Source organism: Corapipo altera, unplaced genomic scaffold (genome assembly GCF_003945725.1).
Source record: "Corapipo altera isolate COAL_440 unplaced genomic scaffold, ASM394572v1 55, whole genome shotgun sequence".
Classification (NCBI taxonomy): Eukaryota; Metazoa; Chordata; class Aves; order Passeriformes; family Pipridae; genus Corapipo; species Corapipo altera.
In genome coordinates this window covers 2,669,040-2,686,252 of record NW_020884882.1, presented here as the reverse complement: position 1 = coordinate 2,686,252, position 17,213 = coordinate 2,669,040, and the positions used below count along the sequence as shown (strand labels likewise).

Here is a 17,213-nt window from a genome sequence, read left to right as displayed (position 1 = left end):
CATGGTGGAGCTTGTTTCTGCTTACCCCTTCATCCATGTGCAAGGTTTCTGAAGGAGCTTTCCATCCACCATGGGATGGTGTGAGCAATGCACTGTACTCTGGCAGATGGTACTTGAGGTCTTGTTGTCTCTGGTTACCTTTCCTTCATCAAAGGGGAAACGTGGCTGTACTGAGCCAGGCAAGAGACCCATCTAGTCCTGTTCTGGCTCTTGACAGTGGCCACTCCACACAAACCAAGAGACATGGGAGAAGTATCTCCATAGATTTTTTGGTTTTGAGACATAAACCTTTGGTAAGAGGTAAGACATAAACTCTTTGGTAAGAGACATAAGCCAAGTGACACTTCCTTCTGGGGTGTTCTCTCCAGTGGAGATGTGTCCTCTGCTTAATAGCTTCCCATGGGGTTTTCTGTGAATTTGTCAAATTGGTTTTGGAACCCTTGGTAAGCCCTTGATATCCTCGGCATCTGCTGGCAATTAGCAGTTTTATAGGTTGTGGTTGAAGCCATCTGCAATACTTTGTTGTGCTGGTGCTGGGTCCTATTCTGAAAGCTTTAATCGTCCTTGTGTTGTGGCAAAGCCTGTGCTCTTGAATCTCCTCATTAGCAGGTCTCTCTCTTCCCCTTTTGTGTTAGAAAAAGGTGAAGTGCACAATGTCACTGGGAGTGTTGTGTTTGGAAGCAGGGGTATGACTTAGCAGCATGGGAACAGGCAGATAAGGTTTTTCCATGCACAAGTAGATTGCAGGGGTTTTGTTAAGTCACCGCTGTATTTGACCGGCTCTGTTTACTTAAATATACGATTTCTCATATACAAAATAAGTTTAAAACCTCCTTTATCTCATCAGGGATTGAAAGAGAGGTGTGTATGGGAGGGCACTGAAGCAGATGTAAGTAATGGCATTCCCATGACCACATCATGAAGGATGTAACAACATGGCTTTCCTGCCCTGGCTTCTCGGAAAAACTGTTAAGTTGCCATTTTGTGCTGGCTTTGGATTTTTCTTTTCTTGTCCCTGTGAAGGCATTACCCTGGGAACTTGCTCCTTCTCAGAAGCTCAGCAGAGATTGTGACCTGATCTGAGCCACCCTGGGCCATGCAGTCAGACAATAGGGCACATCAACCTGAAAAGGTGGGGAAATGTGTTGGGTTTTAGCTGCCTGGGATCCCTTGCCCTGGGCTCCATGACTGCAGTTATGAAGTTCAGCTTGATGCCCGAGGTGGGCCTCTGCAAGTAGGTTGTCTTCCCTTCCAAGAAAATGGGATGCAATCGTCTGTATCAGGCTGAGGGGATCATCCTACCTGTATGCAGCTGGTCTAGAATGTAACATGGTCTCCTATTGTTACTTATAATTTCTAAATGAGGAAAACTACAGATTGTTATAAAGTCCCAGTTCAGAAGTGCACATAAAAATCACAGAAGTGTAGAGATTGTTTAGACTCCCCGGGTTCTGTTTTCAAAAACCATTTAGGGCTCCTGTATGCCTGATTACAGTTTGCCATTAGGGATCTAAATGCATCAGGAAAACATAATTTTTTTGCTACTTCTGCCACTTCTGGGAAATCACATCCCAAATCTCCACATGGGTTAGGTTGGAGTCAGTCCTGTGAAGGGAGCCAGAAAGAAACAGTGGTCCTTGAGCTTAGCCAGTCTGCCCAAGGCATCTCTTGTTCTCTGAGCAGTGAATAGGCACCTAAGCAGTGGCCCTTTAAAGTAACCCAGACAGTCATGACACTTGCCTACACAGCACTCACAGGGACAAAAGAACATTTCATAATTGTTTGTCCAGATAAACAAGTGTCAAGCCTGCACTCTGAATTACTGGTGGTGGTTTAAGTTAGCCTTTATTATCAGCAGAAGAACACTTGTTATTTGATCTCTCAGAAGAATGCCCGTGCTGCTCCTTTGCTCACACAGTTAAATAACACAGGTGATAAGGTTTTTCTTGTGTCAAGTATTATTTTATACTACCCAGAGAAACAAATAATTTGATTAAAAAAAAAAAATCAAGATTGCTTCCTAAATGCCAGTGGAGGTCAGTTAGTTTAAACCAGCTCTGGTAGTGAAGCTGTAAAATGAGTGTAACTCCAGACAGGGTTATGTTTTCTGTAGTCAAAGGTGGCGAGTGATAAGACTTAAAGTTGAAAGCTGGGTAAGGCAAGCTCATAGACTGTCAGAGAGTTTAAAAGTATAAGGAATAGGAAAGAAGGCAGGTTAGCTCTATTTTAAGATGCTGATTAAGTATGGAAGAATTACAGATTTGTCTCAGAAAAAACCCAAACCCAAATTAGTCTACCTGTCTTTAGTAACACCACTTTAGTGTATCAAGATATTGATGCCAAATGGGTGCTTCCAAAAAGACCTAAACAAGACCCAAACCAAAACCCAAGGTGCTGGCAGCCTGGCAGCCTTTCTCTTACCTTCAGTGAAGGAAGAACTGCTTGTTCACAGCCTGTGACATGGGGTCATTTGAGGGTGGGTTGCAAAAAGGGGAATGAGAAAAACAAGGACATTTGAGCGGGTGTTGCACCGTGAGGATGTCTGTGTGATCACCTCTTCTAATAAATCCTTGCAGTATGTGAGTTGAAGCAACTGCCTTAGCCCAGTGTCCTAGCTCAGACATGGATGCTGATGGAGATAGTGGGTTTTTTTGGCAAAAAATCAAATTGCAGCCTTCCTGTAGGTCCCAGTCCTATACAGGCAGAGAGTCATTTTTATTGTGCCTATGGGGCTGCCTAGACGAGTAACTTATTGCTGGATAGTTTATTAATGTTGATGCAAACGGGTGTATTAGCTTCAGAGGGCTTAAAATCAAGCTCCAGATTAAAAGAAAAGGCCCATAATCCTTACAGACACGTTTCACACTCCTGCAAAAGGAGTATGTTGAAAAAAACCCCAAAGTTCAGAAGCATAGTCAATCTAAATGTGTTGTGCCTGTCAGCTGGAGATAATTCCTTGTTGGCCAATATAGCTCTACTGGCCTCTGTAATACAGCTGGTGAATGGTCAGTTATGTAGACAATGGGTCCTGCTCTGCATAATAAGCCCAAATTGTTATGTAGCACTTTCTATTTGTCAGTCTTCAACCACTCTGCAGAAGGACATCTCGTGTTTTAAAGAGGGCAGAAAACATGTACAAAGGGCAGTTACTCACCTGAAGTTTGCCAGTGGCAAGCTGTGGACTAGTGAACAAGTTCTAGTCTATTAGACTAAACATTTGAGTCTATCTAGTCCGTTAGACTAGAACTTGCTGGTTCTAATCTAATCCTTCCCAAGAGATCACACTGTTACCCCCTATATGGTAACTCAACAACAGTTATTTAGAGTGCGTAGGATAGGGAAAATTCCTCTGTCTATCTGATGAAGATCCCTGCTGAAAGCTAAATGAGTTCAGGCGAGGAGGAATTCTTAATGTATGGCATTGGAAATGAGCGTAATGGATATCTGAGTGGGTGCCTGGGCTCTGATTCAGTCCTGCAGGTGCTGAATGTGCACTGCTTATTGTGGGAATAAGGCCCCTTTTGCCCCTGGTAAGAAAACCACCGTCAAGGGGAGCAATTGACTGCTAGACCTGTCCTGCAGTTAATGACTCTCAGAGTGAAGTAAACTTCACTTTCTTTTTCGACTTTTCATGGAAAACATAGGGACAGACACTCTCCGGAGAATTCCCCCTGCCTGGAGTGTATTATTTGTGGCACTGCCAGGAAACCAGAGCTAAGCAACAGGCTGAATCTGCTGAGGATGGTGTCCTGCCTGCAGTGCCCAAACCATCACCTCAGTGGGAAACTGTACAGTGTGAAACACTGATGATCTCTGCTGAGAGAGACAAGGCAGGTCTGGCACTTCTGTGCTCCTTGGGGGGGACATCCTCAATTTGATAGCAATGGAGAAAACAAGACCAAACAGCACAAGATGCGAGGTGCAAAAGGTTTCCTGTTCAGCTTTGTGGATTGTCCTAGGTTTTGGTACACAGAGACAAAAGAGGGCAGGAAACATGGATCTTGATTTGTTTTATTTTTCCTTCTTTAAGGCAAAGGACAGATATTAGAAGGTCAGGAAGAAATAAGTCACTTATTAGGAGGGGTAATATTGCATTTTTTCTCAGTGACAGTAACACTTTCAGCCAGAAGCCCTTACCTGCGTGTAAAGATCAACCTTCACTGTCAGAGTTTAGCCATGAAGCATGGGGCACAAAGGGAAAAATCATCCATTTGGATTTACAGATGGAGAGTTGAGCACAGACAGATAACTGGCCTGCTCCAAACCACAGAGGTGACATGTTAGAGGAGACCTGGCCTTGCCCCAGTGCCACTGCTTGCAGACTGGATCCAGCTTTGTCCTGCCCCCGCTCCTGCCCCTCCTCCTGCTCGCTGCAGCGCTGTAGTAACACGCTCTTGGAGCCGGTCCATCAGCTGGGAGAGGCTCACAGCTTGCTGTGCCTCTGCCAAGTGGCTCCATTAAGAATTGCTTTCATGATTACAGCGCTTATGCAAGCGGGGGAGCAGGCTTTTGGGAGGATGTTTATATTGCACAGATCCTTTATCTAGCTTGACTATCTCCTCATTACCTGCATCGAAGAATTGCCTGCCTTAGTGGCCAATAAAAACTAAATTGCTAAATCCAGCTTTGTGTAACCCTATTTACCTTTTGTACCAGATTAACCTTTATCATATTTGCAAGTGTGTTGGGAAAGTAACATAAACAGAGGTAGGTGGTGGAGGCAAAGGCCAGCCTGAGAGAGCCAGCAGTGCCCTGTTTGCCAGGGCACCACAGATAAGAGGAGGCTTGTGCCAGGCAGGGAGTTGCAGAGAAGCTGTTACTGAGCTTGTGCTGATCAACATGATGGTTGTAAGAGTCTTCCACCCCTTCTCTGGATTAGCAGAAATGGCTGGGGTTTAAGGTAAACAGCGAGGAGCCCAAACACTGCAGAAATAACTGGTGGGGAAATGAGTCCTGAGGGCTGGCACTGGCAGGCAGCTGCCCTGGGTGACTTGGCAGTTGGGTCAGTGCCAACCTGATGCTGCCATGCTCTTCCCAAAACACACTCAGAGCACAGTCACCATCCTGCCATGCTCAGCCTGCGTCTGGGGCACATCCAAGGCACTTGGAGGATCTGTTTTTTGTGAGCTGTGGAAGGACTTCAGGTGTCAGGGATGGTGGCTGTCTGGTGGGATAGACAAGGCAGGGACCCAGGGGACCAGCTCTGGTGGAATGGTGTTGTGGCCTGTGTTTTTGCTGGTGTTTCCCTACTGATAGAGACAGGAGGGTTTCCAAAAGTTCAGATGAGGAGAGGTTCCCATTTTTGTGAGAGCCTGCTCTGTGGGGCTCAATTGGAGCAGATCTGGTTTCTTGGTCAAATTGGTCATGTGATGGGAGCTGGACCAGCCCCTTTTATCTCTCCAGGAGACAAGAAATTAAATTATTTTTACCTTCAGAATATTTATCAGTGAACCAAACAGTATTCCCTGAGCAAACGATCCCCTTCCTCTCCCACTGCAGAATGTGTTCCTGTGCCTTTTGCCTGCTACTGCATTTGCAACAAACATGTCTATACAACTCCATGACAGCTACAGCCCTGGCAAAAATTTCTAGGATAGATCAGTCTTACAAATGGATCTCACATGCAGTTTGCACTTTGGGTCGTGTTGAGATCTTGCTGCTTTGAGTTCAGATGTGTTTCCTAGAAAGTGTGGCTAGACTGAGCAGCTGAGAAATCCATGGATTACTAGATGTGTGGATACGTGTTCAATTTTTTCCCTGGTGTTTTGTCCTTTCTAAGATTCAGAAAAATATCTGAAGTAAAACATGCATGCATTTTTTTCACCAATACTTAATTTCGTAGCAGTATTTCTGGATGTGTGGAATATTCAGTGAATTTGAGCACAACTTTTGCAGCATTTGGACAAGAATTTGTGAGCTGTATTGTCCTGGCACTGAGTTCACAAGGCTGAGTCCCATGAAAGTGAAACTGGTACTACCCTTGGTCATCAGTCCTGTTTAATTGAATGGAGACATTTCTCCCTCTCCTGAAGAGGCCACATTAAGATAAATCCTGCAATTTCAGTGCTTTGCCTCATCCTTAGAAAGTGAGGTCCCAAAGCCTTGTTTCCAGTCAGATCTAACAGGGCAGAAGAGTCTTCCTTTGTTGCTGAAAGGAAGAACAAGAATGGCACAAAGCACTGTTTGCCTTTAGGGCAAAGTTTTAGGGTCCTACTGTCCTAAAGCAGTGAGCAAAGGAAGGTAATCTGAAAATAAATCCTGGGAGTGCCAGTGTTTCCAGTGAGAGGTGGGTCAGAAAGCTCATCTCCCATTCCTGACCTGGAAAACCCAGCAGTGACCAAACTCCCTGCTTCCAGCACAGATGCATCCAGATTGTGCACCCTGAATGGAACCAAGCTTCATCCAGTTCTGTGTTTTGGAAATGGAGAACTGGAGCCATGTGAATGTGGCACCCAAGAACAGCTTGAACTTGGGGGAAGACTGATTGTTTTGAACTCTCTCCATCCTGTTGTGCTGTTAAACAGCAGGAGTGTGACTTGTGTACGGCTCCTGCTTGGACACAGCCCTGGATCAGGTGTGACAGGGCAGATGCAGCCAGGAGGGGAGAGGTGGAGCAGCAGAGCCCAGTTTCCCTTGTGCCACCTACATTTTGGGTCTTTAGCTGGGTGCTTGCCTTTACACATTGTTGGTGGCTCTTTAGAGAGAAGCAATGACTTTGTTCTGTTTATTAGAATGACGACAAGGTGAAGTCAGTGGGCAGAAGGCCATGCAAAGGAAGAGCTGGGTCTCAGAGCTTCCCCGAGGGGTGATGCCCTCTCCTTTGTACTGAGGGTGAAACAGATACATGCTTAATCTCTTTGCTGAAGAAAAGCCTCCTGCTCCTCAGCCTGTCAGTGGACTGTGACAAGCCTAGTCACAAGTGACACCGTTTACATGGTATTTTGTCAGCAGCAGGTTTGCATTTTTAATTCTTTTTTTTTTTTTTTTTTTTTTTAAATCATTTAAGAGAGTTACATCACAGAAAATGCAAGCTCAGTGGAAATTTTACTGTCCTGGACTTTGCAACTTTTCCAGAGCAAGCAGCAATGAAGCAGATAATCCCATTTTCTCATATCTGTGACTTTGTCCTTCTTGCCTGGCATGAATTTGATCGTGATGTCTCTGTATGTACTGGCTCCTGTTAGATGCTGGTGGGGACAAAGAGTTTGGGAGGGTGTTGAAGAGCAGAAGAATATCTGCAGCTGTTGGTTAATGTCTCACTTGCAAGCAAGGCCCACAGCAATAGGGAATGGTTAATGGCTCCAGAGTCTGGATATTGGCAGGACTGGGCTTGGCTGTTGTTTTGCTTGAGCAGTGAAATGGTGAAATCATGTCTGAGTGTCTGTTCTGATGCTGGGAGGCAGAGGTACAGTCAAATAGCAGCCTCAGCCTTTTTCCATGGAGTTTTGAAAATCTTTGCCAGCAGAAACCAAATGTGAATTAGAGCATTTCCTATTGTTGGGTGAGAGAAAGGTCCTTAAGAAAAACTCACTAAAGTAAAAAATTTACCTGTTCCCCCTACAATTACCATCTTGTTTCCAGACCCATAAGGTGCATATTCTAGGAATAGAATAAAATGCAAGTTGGCCACAAATGTTTCCATGAAAGTGTTTTTATTAGAAAATTTTTGTTGAAATTGAGATCTTTGTGGGAAAGGATCAGATTTAATGAATTTTCTGTTCTGAAAGTGGTTATGAAAACAAGTTTAAAGGCAGGGACACATGATTCCATTTTTTATGAAGAGGGGCTTTTATTTCTTTTCACCCATCTCCCATTTCAGCACAAAAATCCATCTGAATGAAACTTCATTTTATTTGTAGTTTTAATGAGTTCCTGGAAAAAATGGCAGTCAAGTAAGAGTAAAAGGTCAAGCCTTTGTGTGTCTGGCTACTTCTGGCTCCTTTTGGTGCTACACTGCAGGGCACTGAGCTGTCACTGAGGTCTGTCCCCTGCCACTGGTGGCATGTTGGCCAGAGCAGGGAGAGGAATAAAGACAGGACCTTGTGAACACAGTCCTGTGTCAGCTCCTCCTGCTCTTGGGATGGTAAAGATGTGATGCCTTAAGTTATGTAGGGGACAAACAGGAGCTGGAAGGACACATAGCCCTTGGGATGAGTATTGTGAATGGCTGTGTTACATGGATGTGCTTTCCCACCTGTCTCAGGTGCTGGAGGCACTTCCAAGACTCCGCAGAGCACCAGCAAACTACAGGAGGAGTCTGTTTTGTCACACAATTTAACTCTCTGCCACACTTCCCAAGTGGCTTTTTTAACACTTAGTAGTTGTCATTGTGTGACATGCTGTGGTTTACTGAAAGCATAGATGTGTTTTATGGCTGCTGTCCTATCCCCTTCACCATTAGGGAGCATGTCTAGATCATAGCTGCTCTAAACAGTATAAATTCAAGAAGCTGGTGATCTTCTCTTCCTTTTCCTTAGCTTTGGCTTGATAATCAACCTGCTGAAGCCAGAGAAAACACTCCTGTTGATGGTAATGGATCATTTGTGCAGGCCAGGTTTGCACTGGCGTGTTTCAACCATGTCTCTTTAACATTTGGAATAAGCTTTTTCGCCAGTTTCCCAGGATATGAGGGCTTGAGAAAATTCAGAGCAGCTCAGGCGGTACGTGCGTGAGTCACCCGGTGTGTGAAGGCTTTGCCCAGTCATCCCCAGATTTTCCACATGATTTGGAGCAGACAGGTTGTGTTATGGAACAGGAGCAGATGAGTAAGTTGGTTACGGAGGTTGCTGTGACTGTCAGTGGTAGACACGTGTCTCCCTTTGCTCCTGGTGACTGACTTGTCCCTGTGGGGTCTGCAAACCCAGCCAGAATTGGGACCAAGTCCGAGTGGGTGTTTGGGACAGATGAATTTAAATGATGGGAAAGGACTCTTCCTTGCTTCTTTCCTGGTCATAAAATACAGGCAACTGGGAATTTATGGCAGGGTTTGAGCAGACTCTCACCTCATTCTTGCTTATGCCCCTCATCTGCTTCCTTCACCCACGGGCTCAATGGTCTGAGGTGCATCCTGAGAGAGATTATGTTCCTGGCCTGAGACTGCCACAAGTCTAAAGGTTCCCCATCTATCCAGGCCTGACTTCCCACTGGCACTGCTGTCTCACTGCCAGCCTACAATGCATGGCTTAAGTAACATTCCTGCTGCCACTGTGCAGGAGCTCTCTTGGAGCTCACTGCAGAAGATTGAAAGGAATGAATAATTTGGGATTGCATCCCTGCTTGTGCTTAGCTGGTATCTATATTCAATCCACATGCCTATGAAGCCAAAAGGCAAAACTCTTCCTGCTTCCTGGGGCCCCAGGATTTACAAGGGAAAGGATTGCAAATGTATCTTGTTCATTTTCTGCTGCTGGGCTTCTGATAGTCCTCCCAGATGGCCCATCCTGAGTGAGGGCATCGACAGAGGGATTACAAGGGGTTGGTGATACCGTGGCTTATTGTTAAAGCAAGTAAGAGAGGCTTTGTCAACAGTATAACACAGCAGGATGTGGAAAACAGAGTTATTTTCATCTCTTTTTGAGTAGCTGAAAACAGAATGACATGCTCAGAACTTCCTGTGTTATGTCTATTATTTTTCTCCACTTTTCCTTGCATACTCTCCAAGCTGTTGGGATCTTGGCTGTAACTGGTCTACAGCAGGGAAATGGAATTTGTCCTGAACCTTCATTTCCCTTTTATTACACTCCACCAATCTTTCCTCTTTCTGTCATACAGAGATAAATATTGGTTTCGGAACTAAAGAGCATGTCAGGACTGGACTCTCTTGGTTGTCTCAATAATTTCATACAGTTTGTTTCATGTGACAATATTAATAAACCTCTCTCATCCCAATGCATACTCTGAGCATGGGTAGGACACAGCTGTGCTGTGCTCCCCTCAGCTTGGGGAACGTGCTGCTGAGCCCCACAGGCTGGTCAGGGACCTCCTGCCTTTACCCAACAAAGTACCCTGCTCTGGACCAGATTGGGTCAGGAAAGTCTCGTTTAACTCCATCTCCTAAATCAATGTTCTGTGATTACAGATTTTCACAATTTATCCATTTAAAGGAGCAGAACAACAGAAGATTTTGGCAGATTGAACTTGGTTTAGTAAGAGAGAGTGCTGCTTCTCACTAGAAACTTATCAGAGCCTTTAAGTGCTTCTCTGTGCTTCTTTCTCTCCTCAGTTTTGCTAGCATCTACTTCTGCCCAGTATTTTATGAAGAAAATGCTTTGTGGCAGCACTAGAACAGCTATTTTAAGCAGGAGCTCCCTGCAGTCAAATAAGGCCACCAGTGTCTTGCTCAGTTTCACTGTCCCTCTCTGAGGGAGAAAGGAGCAGAAACCTCTTTTTGGTGCGCTCCCATCACCTGGTCTTCAGCACTTAACTGTGATGGGGGCGTGTTCTCCCTTTGTCCACAGTGCTGAATCCACCTCCTCAGGTTCTGCCCTTCTGCTGACTAGAGAGAACTCTCCTCATGCAGGGAGTGAGAGGTCCTGCATGAGGAGAAAGATGAGGTCGTTGTACCTGACACGGACAGAGCTTGTCCCCTTTTTCATGGGGGACAGCTGGAACCCCTGTTTGATCCTAAAAGAAGACAGTTCCTTGCTCAGACCAAGCAGCCTGGGAAGGTGCTTGGATTATTTCTCTTGCTTCTCCCTGGCAGTTCCCAGGCAGTGCTGCCCACTGCGCCGTGGGCAGAGAGGGAAAGAGGAAGAAGAGTCTGAGATGAAGGGTGAGGTTGTGTTGTGCTGAGGACTGCACTGAAACTGTGCTTGGAAGCTGTGCAACAGGCTGTTCTGGGAACACCACCATTACCCTGGTCATGCTGCTTTTCCTGACCTCTCAGTCTCCCTCCTCAGTCCTGGTCTGCAGAAAGTCCTTGTCTGCCTTCCCATTCCACAGCCAGGATGTGACCTTCTCTTCCAGTCTCACCTGGCCTAGGCCAGCTTTCCTTGGTAAGGATGTGCCTTGCTTCCCCATGAAGAAGAGTCTGCCCTGCATCCAGTGGACTATATTTCACATCAGTGGTTTGCAGCATGTGTTCTGCTTCCTGCTGCATTGCTGTAACAGTTTATACCATCAATATATTTTACCAGAAAAAGGTGCTGAGAGACAGAAAGTATTTACATTTAAAGTAGTCCGTGATTAATGAGGCACCTCTGAGAGATGTCCCATGAGGCCTGTGACTCCTCTCTTCTCTCAGAGGAATTTCTGTTCCACCTACATTCTGTCACCACCCCAGAATCCACTTTGGAGGATGGGAATGGTGGTTAGAGACATCCTGGAACACAGTTAGGAGGCTTGGAGAGGGAAATGGTTTGACTATCTTGTCCTATTTGATACGTTGCCATAAAGTTATTTATGCTTCCTGCTTAGGACCAAATGAAATAATGAAATGTAAACAGAGATAGAACTCCATTCATCTGAGGTTCTCTGTAGCTTGGAAATGGTATTGGCTTGTTTGTGAAGCAGCCACAGTGTCTTCTGTCTCCCTGGCTTTCCTTTAAGTGCTTTGTTTCTGTCACAGGTCGTATGGAGACTTCTACCTGACTTTACTCGCAGACAGGAGCGAAGTACATTTTCCAAGGCCCTGGAGTGAATCCATGGCATAAGCAGAGCCCTTAGCTATGAATCCCAGCTCCTCAGCCCCTCCTCTTTCCTTCTTGACCCTGGTGTTTTGTACCCTTTCACACACAGTCATTATCTTCTGATTCTTCTGCCTGTCCTTCAGGGTGAGTGACACGAGATGTGCTGCAGGAGATGGTCAACTCACCTGTGACAAATGCTCTGCAAATGGACTATCTGTGACAGCGTAGGAGAACTGGAAAAGTGTCATTAGTTCTCTTCTCCTTTATAAGGCCTTGGTTTTCCATAGCAGAGCCTGAGACATGCTGCAGAGGATCCATGAGTAGGCTGTCACACGCTGCAACGTATGATCTCAAGATGAGGACATCCCAGTGGGATAATGCTGATATACTCTGGAAATACTAGACCTGACTGCATGAGGCACTGTGGTAACCCCCCAGTGCTGTATCCTGTCTTCCAAGCACAGCAAACACTTGCTTTTTACAGGCCCCTTTTCTCCCATTCTGTCCCTGTAATTTAAACAATCAATTTGTCTCTTAACTTTCAACCAGTCCAGGCAATTCTGCTGTGTCAGAAACATTAACCTCCTGGAAATGAAACATTCCCGGTGGATTTCTACCCCTCACAGAAGCAGAGTTCCAGTTCCTTGAGCTCCCCACAGCCTTTAAGGTGTTCAGACATTGGGTGTTGCCATTTAATGGCAAAATTGATGCAAGTTTTGTTCTGTGATGCCCTGCTACAATTGCAAGGCACCATAGTCTGCAAGCATCCAGACTCGGATGGTCAGACCCACCTGTTGAAGCAAGGTCTTCTCCTGAGCTGTGCTCCTTGAGGAGATCAGAGTGAATGTATACAATACTCCTGACCTCGTTGTTCCAGGAAAAAGAGAAACCCAAGCTATATGTGCCATGTATCCCTCATGAGACAGTGTTATCCTTTGGAGATTGGTGTGTAAGTTCCACATTTTTAGTACCTTTCTTTTGGTAGGATCCAATGGAGAAAGCTCTACTCATGGAAAGACTTTGCCAGGAAAGTTGAGAGGATGTCTTTGAGAAGGCAGCAACTCCTTTTCCAGTTGGAAGACTGCCACAGTCCTTTTTTTCCTAGTGCAAATCAATTCTTTCTGAGCCATAGACGTAGGAACTTGCTGTGTTGACTGATGTGGGTGCTTGAAAGCACACACAGGTACCAGGAACCCACAGTTATGAGAATATGTATATGTAGTTTAAGCACTAATTCACTTTTTCTGACACTGATAGGAAAAAACATGTGCTCCCTGCTCCATAGGTGTGGTGGTGGTTATTTTGACAACCTGATTACTGGTCTACAGAAGCAAAACCCCAAGTCCTTGACAAATTCTTTTTAAAAATGCTTGTGGCAAAACCAGAACTGGGTTTGATCTGGAGTCAGAAATATTTGACTAGAACATCAAAGTGGCTTTGGAGAGGAAGGGTTACTTGGTAGAACTGATGTTGCAATTTACCTGATTCTTTTCCAACTCTAGATATTTCTGACATGGATGTTGTAATCTTATTTCTAAATACCCATATTTCCTAAATACTTGGCATTTGGCCTTGTTTGTCATTGGATTCTTCTGAAAAATCAGTACTTACCTAATCACTTTGTCACTGAACAGTCACTGAATCATGACAGTGGTCTTCTATATGCATTTATATATGGTTACAGGAAATAGGACCATGATCTAAAGGCTGTTATGATCAGTATTAGTGTGCAGGAAATTTGTGTAAATGTCTTTTTGGTGGTTATTACAGTATAACTAAGCTGTTAACAATAATGCTCTTCCAAATCATTAAATCTCCTTACAACTCAGCAACAATAACATCTTAGTTTGTTCTGCTGGTGCCTGCTGCCTTGCTCAGTTTAAGGGCCCAATCCAACCACAACTGAAGTTGAAAGAGATATTTTGGTTGGACTTGACTGGCTTTCATAGAAGTAAAGTTTTTTGGACACGCTGGCTGTAGTATTTCTCCCTTGAACAGAATTTTTAAAGGCTGAAGATATGGGTGAAATCTGTCACTTATAGGAATTCTTTGAGGTCTTTACCCTTCCCTCCTTCCCCCACCACCCATCCCTGTAAGAGAGAACAGCCACTTTTCTCTCCTGCTTGAAGGTGGTTCTTTTAAAATCAGATCAAAACTTGTAACCAAGCTACCCAGACTGGGAGTTATGTGCTTGCTGGAATGTTTCATGAAGAAAAGCTGGTCAGCACAACAGTGAAGCTACCTTGGGTTTGGAGGCATCAGGGTACATAGCTGGTGACAGTGGGGGCTTAGAGGTCAGGGAAGGGGTTAATGAGCTTGAGTGAGTCCATTTTCTGTTGTCCAGGAGGATACTGGTCTTCAGGAAGCAGAATGACCTAATATCAGAAAAAGAGGTCCTGTGTGATATCTCAGATCAAACACCCAGAATAAATTAATTTTTGGTCCAAGACTTACATTGTGCTTGTGCACAGGAGGTGTCCTTTTCTATCCCACAACTGCTTTGTGTAGACAGTCCCACCTAATGAGGGAAAAATGAAGCACCCAGCTATTTACCTGGCCTATAGTTGGTAAGCTAAGTAGTATGAGCCTCCTGCTATATTCCTCTGGAACAGGGCATAACAGAGGAAAAAAGGCTGGGAGAGTTGGCATGATCTTGGGCAAAGACTGATACAAAGCCAATATATTGGTGGCAGATAAGATTTGCACAGATAAGATCTTACACTTAAATAGCACTTCTTATCCAAAGGGGTCACTGAAGAAATGATATGCACATAAGCTTTATCTCTACTGGAATGGTGTTCCCCGAGGCAGTGCTGAGAAACCATTCAGAACAGCATCACTTGGTTTATCAGGACAGGAATTGAAGAATGCTTGCTTCTTGCTTAAACTTCCAAAGTGACTAAGCTCTGGAAGTACAAACAGCAGCTCTTTGCCTGTCACCAAGTCACTGGGAATAGGCCTTTTCCCAAGAGCAGCCACAAAGTCTTTGATGATGACTCTAGTCTGGGCTGTATGTGTTAAATCACATTCAAGCCCTAGTCCCTGAACTAGTGCAGTGCCCTGAGCTCTGCTGCCTCGCTGTTGAGTCAGACACCACTTCCTGCAGAGCTCAGGTTCTCCTGTGGGATCTCTGTTCAACACTGCCCACATCCTCTCCTGCTGTGCTCTGAGAAGGGCAAGGCATAGCCTGGGGCCAGGTGGTTGCCAGCTGTGCTTATGGTTTTTGTTTCTAAGGCTACCAAAGTGATGCTTCCCCATCCAAAAAGCAGCCAGATGACTCTCCCTCCATCCCCTTTTCTTGCTTGTGCACAGTTATACTGGTCAGGACCTGCCTCTGAGTAATCTCCATGCCTTCTCTGAAGGGGGTGTCATCTTAGAAAGAAGTGTGGACACGTGGTTTCGGTGCAAACTTATGAAAAATGTCCTTAAATAACCAAGACAGTTGTTGAAATCTTATTCCTTAGAGCTGTAGTCTCCAAAATTTTTGACATTTTGACATACTCCTTTTGCTTGAAAGTTGCCATTATAGGAAGAACATCCTTAGTACATCCATTGTGTAAACATTATCCATTATTCCAGTGCCTCATTCAGGAATTTTTTTCAGCTGGGTACTTCTGATACCTTTAGGAATGTCCTTACACTGTTTGTTGTCACTTCACTAAGATGGTGTCTGTAAGGAAACATGATCCAAGATGTTTTAGATACTTAACCTGTGCAGTGATGTTAACAAAGAAAGCAGCTGCAGGTATGTAATACTTGATGCCATTCTCTCTTGTCCTGTCTCTTGTTACCTGGGAGAAGAGGCTGACCCCCACCTGGCTACTGTCGGGTAGTTGTAGAGGTTGATAAGGTCCCCCAACCCTCCTTTTCTCCAGGTTACACACCCACAGCTCCTTCATCACTCCTTGCAGGACTTGTTCTTTAGACCCTTCACCAGCTTTGTTGCTCTTCTCTGGACATGCTCCAGCACCTCAATGTGTTTCTTGTAGTGAGAGGCTCAACACTGGATCAGAATGAAAGAAGAGTGAAGATGTGACAGAATCAGCACCATTTTACACCTTTATACTGTGGTAATGCAATGGAGAAGCATCAACTCCAGTACAAAGAGTCTTTTTCCTGACATCTCCTGCTCTGAAGGTGCCAATTCCTAGCACTGGAGTCAGGGCCAACCTGTTGCCTGTAGCTCGTTTCTGCCATGGAGGTGACAAGAAGGCAGTTCCTGCATTGAACCAGCTCCATTCCCAGCCATGATATGCTCCACACTGGAGAAGTGGCCACAGGCCATCTGTTTATCAAAGCAATGATGAAGGGAGCAACTCCATTCTTCCTAGTCTGAGCTGACAGAAACAGCCTGTTCTTTGTTGTAATTAAGAAACATTCCAGGTGGACAGTCCGGGTTTCAGATACTAATTTCTCCAAAGCATCTGTAGTCCAAGAAAATCTCTCCAAATGAGAAAATGCTGTACCACAACTGACCTTTTCATATTTAAAATAGTGTAATCATTGACACTGGAGGTATATTGAAAAATTTGGTGATTAAGACTGAGTTGTGATATTTATACCAGATTTTATACAGCTATAAAATCTACAGCTAATATTTCTGCCATAGATTACACTCACAATACAAGTGCAAGTGGTTTCTTAAAAAGCTGAACAAAGGGGAAAATGTGAGAGTGGAGGCAGAGGGATGTTGCTCAAGAGGGTTCAGAACATTAGAATGGAAAAGCAACAAAAGCAGCACTAAACTCCCAAGCCAGTGGAAAAGTTGAAATATTGACATAATAATTGACATAGCTAACTTAAAAATATCGTGCCAGCTGTTAACCATTCTAGTGCTGAAAAACAGTATTCAGTTCTTGCCTCAGAAGTTGAACACTCCAGTGATGATGATGATGATTGTGGCTGAGTAGAAGCAGCAAAGAGGTTTTGTACTAGAACATACTCAGAATCAGTACTTTGAGAAATTGAGTGTTGAAGGAGGACCTGAAAGACGCAAATATTTCATACAGAATTTTTACAAAAATACTTTTAGGTAATGTTTATACTGTACAGAACTAGACTTTTAAACAATATCTATTGCTGAAATGTTCATCTAAATACTAGAAAGGCAAGTGTGCAACCAACCCCTTAGGAATATTCACCAGTTTTGCACTCTTACCTTTCTGGACAAGAAGTGTCAGGACAGTTAGAACATCAAGCATGGAAAGTGAGAAAAGAGCCAAGGTTTAGGGAATGTTTTCCAGAACGTTTGTGTCATCACAAGAGAAATATCGTCAAACAAAACTCGGTCAAAAATGTGGTGTAGTAGGTCTGGGGTTTGTAGTTTTGCAACAGTGGGGAAAAGTACAGGTTAGAGACCATGGTCAATGCCATGGGAAAGGGTACAGCCTGTTAGAAGTTATGTAAATGAAAGAGTGATTTTAATAGATCAATGCAAAGTTTTACGTCTGGAGAATTGAGAAAGCCTTGGAAAAAATCTGCACTTTTAAAGTGCATTTGCTGTTTACAAAATATAGCTAATCTGAGTGAGTGGGAGCAGTCAATATTGAACATAATGATGAAGAGTAAAAAGAGAAGCTATTTGTA

The 17,213-nt window shown here is 44.4% G+C and overlaps 1 long non-coding RNA gene across 3 annotated transcripts; it reads right to left on the bottom strand.

Moving 5' to 3' along the window:
* Nucleotides 1–14,370: 14,370 nt before the first annotated feature.
* LOC113945712 lies at nucleotides 14,371–16,922 on the bottom strand. 3 transcript variants are annotated; one of them, XR_003527175.1, is made up of 4 exons: nucleotides 16,786–16,922; nucleotides 15,798–16,610; nucleotides 15,419–15,630; nucleotides 14,371–15,297 (listed from the first exon to the last, which is right to left on the bottom strand). It is a non-coding gene; the product is annotated as an uncharacterized LOC113945712 (long non-coding RNA). The 3 variants fall into 3 exon arrangements; XR_003527174.1 differs by having other exon boundaries at nucleotides 15,419–16,610; XR_003527176.1 differs by having other exon boundaries at nucleotides 15,443–16,610.
* Nucleotides 16,923–17,213: the final 291 nt, after the last annotated feature.